This window comes from Cannabis sativa, unplaced genomic scaffold (genome assembly GCF_029168945.1).
Source record: "Cannabis sativa cultivar Pink pepper isolate KNU-18-1 unplaced genomic scaffold, ASM2916894v1 Contig1, whole genome shotgun sequence".
NCBI classification, from domain to species: domain Eukaryota; kingdom Viridiplantae; phylum Streptophyta; class Magnoliopsida; order Rosales; family Cannabaceae; genus Cannabis; species Cannabis sativa.
The window spans coordinates 6,089-14,497 of record NW_026870037.1 but is presented as its reverse complement, the minus strand read 5'-3'; the positions used below and the strand labels follow the sequence as shown (position 1 = coordinate 14,497).

Here is an 8,409-nt window from a genome sequence, read left to right as displayed (position 1 = left end):
ATTGTTTTCTTTTCTTTTTTTTTTTTTTTTTTTTTTTTTTTTGAAAGGGCACTTATACTATTGTATTTAAGCGATTTAGGATAAATTTTATTTTTCTAAAAACTATATATAACATCGAATTAGTTATATTTCTTTAACCAGAGTGGCCTTAAAGCGCTTTCATCAAGTTAAAAAGTACATGTTGAATCAATTAAAATAAAAGGTTAAAAAATACATGACAAAAAGAAGAAAAAAAAATTACCCAAAATGTGGTCACTAACTGTCCTTTCAAAAAGTTTTAAGTTTTAAAGTTTTATAATTCAATGAAATTCTGGTCAATTTATCAAACACAAAATTTTGTTAAAAAAAAACAAGAAGTGATATCATTTACAAAGCCCTAGGGGTTTATTTTTATTGTGTAAAACTGCACACAAACAGTAACATCTCCAGTGCAGAGAGGGCATGAGAGGAAGACGACCCGAAAGTAATTTTAACAATCCAGACTCTACAAAAACGACTGAGACCAAAGTCACCAAACCAAGAAGCCATTCAGTTCAACATTCAAAGAAAATGGAAGATGACAACAGAAACTAAGTTTGGTGACTGGCAACAATCTTTCTGAACAAAAAATAATCATTAAATCCAAAACAACCACCCTATTCATGTATAATCTATACATGGCCCTATGACTCATCTATACACTTCCAAAAAGGCCCCAGTTGTTGACTTTAAACGTTGAGACAGCAAGTTTGAAGACCTCAAGCATTGGCACACATCCAGAAAGCTCAGCAGGAGTGGCAGCACCAGCCCCGACGGCGGTAGCACTTTCACTCAATGGACTGAAAACAATAAGGAAAGTGTGAGGGTGTCGGAAATATTAACACAACACAAAACAGTGTTGTTACCATCTATTTCTGTTCAAACATTTGGGAACTGAACCACAATCTGAGAATCTAACACAAGGAGGGTGCAGAGGAGGAAGATTATGCTCTGCCTCTTTACATTACTAAAGCACTGCTGGCAGGAAAATTTATGTTGAGAGGAAATAAATTTGTATCCTTGAAATTCAACATCTTAACATTTGGAAGAAAAAGATGCATTAATTTTACACTTGCAACTAATATGCATAAATTGACTGAATGTTGTAAGTATATTCATGTGTAGATGCTCTTCTTTTAGGTGTTATTTATTCAAGTATAGGTGATAGCATTTAATCAATGATTTGTACTCTCATAAAGAAAAGCAAAAAACCGAGAACTTGTTGCAGCAGAACACAAACTCCTAGTACTTACTTTATATGAATCGGCTCATATGCAGAAATTAGGATATCCGTGTTAACTTCTTTAAGACGAACATTTGCAACATATACCCACAAGATAACAATAAAATATTAATAGAGCACAGAAACACTAAACCGTTATTAGCTGGTGGAAAGAAAATCCTAAACTAGATTTAAAAAAGAAGAGAAATAACTTACCCTCACAACATTTTGTGCTTCCCTACCTTGCCGTCCCTTAGAGATAGCCTATGTTCAAGTAACCAAAATAATGAATTGATATGAGCCCAAAAGGTTAATACAGTTTAAATTTGAGATTCTTCAAAGGAAGTTTGATAAACAAAGAATATTTTCCATGCAATGGAGAAACTACAAGCCATGCTTCAAAAGCACTTCTTGCAATCATCATAGTTCTTCGTAAATGTTTCTAATGGCAGTTCAATACAAATTATTTGGAAAGAAAATATTCAATACCGATAATGATTAATCAGGTGATGAAGCAGCACACTGTTTCACTATTTCTCTTCCATTCCATATCAGTCATCAGGAAAGGAAAAGGATATATTATGTAAGGTTACTTGAAAGAAAATGTTGAAATATATACATATTTGAACACAATTTCCCTTTTGTTTTTTCATCTTTGTCCCTACAGAAGAGGCACATTGAAGGAAGTAGAAGAACAGATACCTAGCATCAATAATCACAAGTTTACGACAGATACAAGGTTGGTGACATTTATGATTCCACACAATAGACCAAAGGCCAATCATCCATTACTTAAATGTGAAGGCAAACTAAAGAAAGTAAAAACCCATAACCAACAGCAAACACAACCTAAAAGATTACTATGGACACATACCATTTGGCCTACTGCAGTTATAATGACAGCAGGTGTGCTCCTATAGCACAGTCCAGGGGCCCTAAGTCACTGCTGACTGTTCAATCACCTGAATTTTAATTTGAGGCAAATTAGTCTTTGGCACAATAGTTTGAATCATATCTCAGCTACTATTGGGGAAACTTTTCTCATATCCAAATATTGCGAAAGCTAGTATCATAATATATCGGCATTTAATTACCATCTTACATAGATAGAAACTAGAGAATAAGAACTGAAGAGGACTAAATTAACATGTACGCATTTATACGAAACAAATTGGATAACCCTTTCAAAATAAAAACCATAAACAATCTAAGACAAGGAAAATATGATCAAGTTAGCAATTGATAGATGAATACACAATTAATGAGTGTGAAGAATAATAGGGGAAAAATTTAATTACCACGCAGCCTTCAGATTCTTGTTCAGAGGCAAGGTCTTGAAGAAAACCATGAAGCACTTCCATCATCACCAACTTCTTCCTTCAATTCTAATATCTCAAAGATCAAACTTTCATCCCGGGAAGGATCCACAAACACCTCATTTAAACCCACAAAATAATTAAGAAAAAACAATCAATAATGCATAAATAAACAACATAAGTGAAAGAAAAAAACAAATCTTTAATGCCCAGAAGCTTAAAATGAAAAATTGGGTATTCAAAGAAACGAAGTGAAAACTAGAAAGAAGCATAGCTCCTCAGTCCTCACCTGATGATCTGGAACTTCTCGAATATTACTTTTTTTGTGAGATAAAATTAAAATAAAATAAATAAATAAAAAGAAAAAAAAAATACCTGGAACCTTTGAGGGAAGGTGCTAGTTAAGGCACCGGCGAACAGAGGGCGTTCTAAGTGGAAACCTTCAGGCATTTTATGCTATTTTACGATACAGAAAATGTTATACAGATTTAAATCCTAAAAAATGGAATGCAACGAGTTAAAAGAAACACGAAGCCAAAAAAAATTAATTCTAAACTTGTATTGTATGATAAACCCAGCGTGAAGGAAGAAAATCAAGCCCTATGAGAACTAATACCGAGCAATAACAAAAATTCATACATAAGGCACGAAGAGATAGACATAGAAAGAAAGAAAGAAAGAAAGGAAAAAAAAAATACTAAAACGACATACACGGTCTTAGAGGACGAAGCAACTGCGCCGCCGCCGGTGATTGGGTTCCTTGGTCGAGAGGGAAAAAGAGGTTTTTGGTCTCTCTGACTCTGTTGTGCAGTGAGATGAGGAGTGGAGAGTCGGATAGCATCATTTTTACACTAACTGAGAAGAACAACTTTTGATTTGGTTTGGTTTAAGGAAGAAAAAATCCCACATCGACTTGTTATAGCTTTTTTAATATGTTTATATTGATTACTTTATACAGTCCTATCGCCGGGTCCAGTCACGTGGGCCTGTAACCAAGTGGGGCAAAGTAGTTGGGATGCATCTGGTGGGCCGTACTCCCTAGTCATATGGATGGTGCTCTCTCCGCCCACCCTTATAGGGACGTGGTACCATTCCTATAAGATGGTTAGGAGCTTCAAGTGGCTGAAGTCTGAAGCACCGCACGCTGCCAACCTGGGAGTAGAGTTGACAAGCATGTGACCCTCTGAGGGTTCATTATAAAGCACCATCTCACCCATTATTAATCGTCCACACGTTGCAAGCAACTATTTTTTATTACATCACTAAATAATATATTTTTTTTTATTACACAAAGCACCGTATAATATTAATATTATAGTTTAATTTTGGGGCTAACCTTAGGGAGTAGAGGTGTTGGCTTATTAGGAGGCATGCATACGATCGAAGATTCATAATAGAGAAATGCTAATTACAACTTCATAGTTAATCTCTATGTCCGAAATTACATGCCGAAATATTTTGTTTTAATTTTTTTCATAGCGAGTGTTCGTTATATTTACGGTATCAATCGCTTTGTAAATTTTTGAAAAATTACGAATAGTTTACGATGTTAGAAAAAAGAGTTCTTGATATTACAGTTTACCACACGCGTTCAAAAAACTTAAAACGTATATTTTGTTGTACATATTGATCGATCCGTCGCCATGACTACTGGCGCTAGATATAATCAAATTTGATTAATTAATAATAAAAAAAAAATATAGCTATTATATTATCACAAAATTAATCAAAGTTCATGATTGAAAAAAAAAATGAATTAAAGTTCATTTGTGGTATGGAATTATTATTGCTTCATTCGAGGGTATCGTATATTCCCGAAAACAGAAATTACATATGTCCTAATCGAATTCTTTTTTTTCCCACCTAATATATATTACCAAATATATTGCGATTAATTTAGTTTACACTGCTAAAAAAATTAAATATTTTGTTGCATGCATGATATTTTTTTATATATGTATTAAGCAACTATTTTAACTTTATTTTTCTAAGCATGGTAAAACTATTCGAAATTTTTTTAAAAATTTACGGGTGGTCCTAAATAACTATAACACATAGAATCATTAAAAAAATTGGACTAAAAAACTCTCCAAAATATCGAAACAAATAATGGGTTTACCAAAATACTCTTTTATGTTCCTACTACGGATTTTCTCTAATTTTTTTTTATTTTATATTATTTTATTTAAATAAGTACATGTTAAGAATTTAGTAGTAGTATATATCTTAAAAAGTATCTACGGTGTAACCCTTAAAAAATGGTGCACCAATACACCCTTTACTGCTTTAATATTTAGAAATATTCTTTAACTATTTTTTTTTCATAATTGTCCACATTATAGTTATTGAGCTAATTAGGATTTTTGCCCCCTAAATTTTAACATGTACCGAATCATGTTCCCTTGAACTTTTCTGGCCGTTAAAAATTTCTCCCGAACTATTGAGATTGTTAGATTTAAAGACTTTTGTCTAATTTCATTCAATTTTACTATTTCAGTGATTGTTTAGGTACTAAACCATGCTCCCCAGACTTTGATATCTACCAAATCATGTCCCTCAAACTTTGACATGTACTAAATCATGTCTCATGAACTTTCATCTATGTTAGATTTTTTTTTTACTAAAATTGGACAAAAGTCCTTAAATCTAACAATCTCAATAGTTCGGGGGGCATTTTTAACGACCTTAAAAGTTAAGGGGTATGATTTAGTACGTGTTAAAGCTTGAGGGGCAAAAATCCTAATCGGCCCTAATTATTAAAGGTATATTACAAATTTTATTTTTAAAAAAAAGTAGAAAAAAGAAAACAATGTTCAAAAATCTATAATGCCCATTTTAAAGATTTATTCTTACTCTCTTATCTCCAATATAATAATAATATATAATTTGTACTATAATTAAGATGCAAAATTTACATTATATAAAATTTTGTTACAATTATTTATAAAATAAAAGTTAAGCAAACAAAAAGTATAAATGAAATAAAATAAGAAAAATTACGCTGCATCTAGAATACTCACCTAGTATATATAAAAGATGTACTAGAACTATCTCACGATAAGTTTTTTTTTTTCAATTATTAATAACTACATATAATAATAAGGCCTAGTTCATATATTAATTCTATAATTTCATTTTTTATAGGTATAATTTCATTAATACTTGGTTCCCTTGAGAAGAAAGAATCTCACGGTCGAGGTCGAGCGGTATGAGACCGAGCTAGAGGTCGGGGGCGAGGAGGTGCTCGCGGTCGAGGTCGCGGTCGAGGCGGAAACCGGCATGTACTGTCGAGGCGGTGATCCGGGAGAATCAAAATGCCCCCGTAAATGGACAACAACCGAGGTCGAGGTGGGGGCAACCACGAAGTCCTGCCGGGGTAGTTGGCCAAGAACACCAAAACGCCCCTGTAGTGGTGCCACCACAACAAGAAGATTTGGCGCAAGAAGTTGCTCGTCTCAGGGAAGAAATTAGGAAGCGAGATGAAGAGGCTCACAACCGTCAGGAACAACCCAATCAAGGACAACATCGATTTTTGCCGGTGTAATACCTGCTCTTAGGAGGGTCGATGGGAACCAATATATGAAAGGTTCCGCAAGCAACACCCACCAAATTTTGAAGGGGGCTCGGATCCAATGGAAGGCGAGGAATGGTTAAGAACGAGTGGAAGGTATTGTTGAGTACATGTAACGGAGATAGTGTAGCTTGTCCGCTAGTTTATTGAAAAAGGATGCCCGCATTTGATGATCTTTATATCGTTAGAAAGGTCTTTCAATTAACTAAAAACTTTGTGAAACAGTTTGACTTCTAATTCAAACGTTTTATAAGTCAAATTCTAGGCTAAAGTTCTTTTGTACAGTAAGAGTAATAAATATATTGAGTTTATCGGTGGACTAAGGGTTTCGTTAAATGTTATAGGGCCTAGAAGGTATCGTAGGAATTAATTACAGCGGAGTTGAGGTAAGGAAAAATAATTATACTTTATACTTGCTTTTTATATGGTTTGAGTACCTAGTATGAGTGCTTGAATAAATTGTATTGAAACTGTGGAATGTGATAGTTTCGGTGAAATATTAGTGTTTTGTCGATGGATTGTATATGGTTTGTTTAATCATGTTCAGGTACTTGGAAGTGGTTGGAAACCACACATGTATGGTGATGTGGTAAGTGAGGCGATTGTACGTAAGGGTGCACCGGTTATTGGTCTTGCGTTACGGTTAAGAACGTAAGACTTCAGATTTGTATGGAAGGCTGGAGTGTGAGTGTGTGGTATTTCGGTATTTGTGTGGTGCCTCTATTTATACTTATGATTAGTTTATTGTATGTTTGATGTATATGTTTGTGCTATGATGTGTGAATGTTGGTACATAGTATTTTGTTTTTCCTTACTGGGCTTTGCAGCTCACCCCTTATTTACCCCCCTATGTGCAGATAAGTAAGTACGTAAGCTTTCGGTGACAAGTTGAGTCGGGCGGCATGGGGTGTATCTCGTGTGATCATGTAACTGCGTGTGGTCTTGGCCATCTTCCGTGAAAGTTTTTTTTTTAATTTATTAAACTTATCGAGGATGTTGTCGTTTAAATTTTCTATTAGTTTTCCCTAAGTGGTAATACTTTATTTTTAGCGGGTACCCATGTTTTGAAAATTGTTATTTTTTTAATAAAGGCAACATTAGTATCTTAACGCCAGTTTATTTATGGCATCTTATTTTACGTAAGTAAGGGCGTTACACTGGTTTTATTATTGTATGATATTTGAACAACAATTTTTATTTTATTTTAAATAATCAGTTTCTGACACACATATTATTTTATTATTTTCATAATTGTTTTTTTTTTAAGTAACTAGTTTTCATAACTGTTTTTTTATTGTTGTTCATAATTGAGTTTTAAGTTTCAATTTTTTATTTGATTATTTCAAGAAACTGGTTTTTTATTTGTTTGTTTTTATTTTGGTTGTTTTACTAACTGGTTTCTCACATTCCATTGTTTTTTTTTTGTTATTCTTTTATGGTTTTTATTGCATTTTTGTCTCTTTAATTTTTTTTTGTTTCTTTTTTTTCTCTTTGATTTTAGTTTCTTTTTCTCTTTGTTATATTTGCTACATAATGTATGTTTAAATCAATTATATTTTTTTGAGCAAGCAAATAAAAATTAAATGCCAAAATAAAGAATGAAGTTAGAAGTTTGGTTATTAGGTATTGATATAAAATTTATATGTTCAAAACTGGTTTTTAAATTTAGTATCGTTTGTAAAAGTTTAGTTCTATTAGGTATTGTGTATTTTTCATTATGTTATTGATGAAACTATTTTTTTTTTTGCCTCTTTTAATGAAATAATTAGTTTCTTTTAATATTGATGAAACTAGTTTCTAAAGGTAGTATCGTTTTTAGATTGTAATTTTTTTCATTATCTTGTTGATGAAACAATTTTTTTTATTCTTTTAATGAAATTAATAGTTTCTTTTCAATGTTGATGAAACTAGTTTTTAAAGTTTGTATTCTTTTGAGATTATGATTTTTTATATTGCTTTTTTTTTTCACGATGATTTTAATGAAACTGGTTTTTTTTTTCTGCTGTTTTTATTAAAATAATTAGTTTTTAACAAAAAAAAAACAAATAGTAGTTTAAATAAAAGAAAAACAAGTTTAATTTCTGTAAAAAAAATGAGATACAAAAATGTACACTAATTATATATAAGACTTTTTTCATAAATGTACAACAAAAACAAAATAATTACAAAAAATGTGCAAAAAAAAATTATTTAAAAAATTTATACATTTTGAAAACTTATTACATAAAACCATATATTTTAATTATTAAATAATATAAATCATTAATGATTAAACTAATTAC

General features: G+C 32.0%; 1 long non-coding RNA gene across 1 annotated transcript; it reads right to left on the bottom strand.

The window, feature by feature from the left end:
- Positions 1-362: 362 nt before the first annotated feature.
- On the bottom strand, positions 363-3,708 carry LOC133032993 (uncharacterized). The gene is made up of 3 exons (XR_009685489.1): positions 2,539-3,708; positions 2,115-2,202; positions 363-1,504 (listed from the first exon to the last, which is right to left on the bottom strand). It is a non-coding gene; the product is annotated as an uncharacterized LOC133032993 (long non-coding RNA).
- Positions 3,709-8,409: the final 4,701 nt, after the last annotated feature.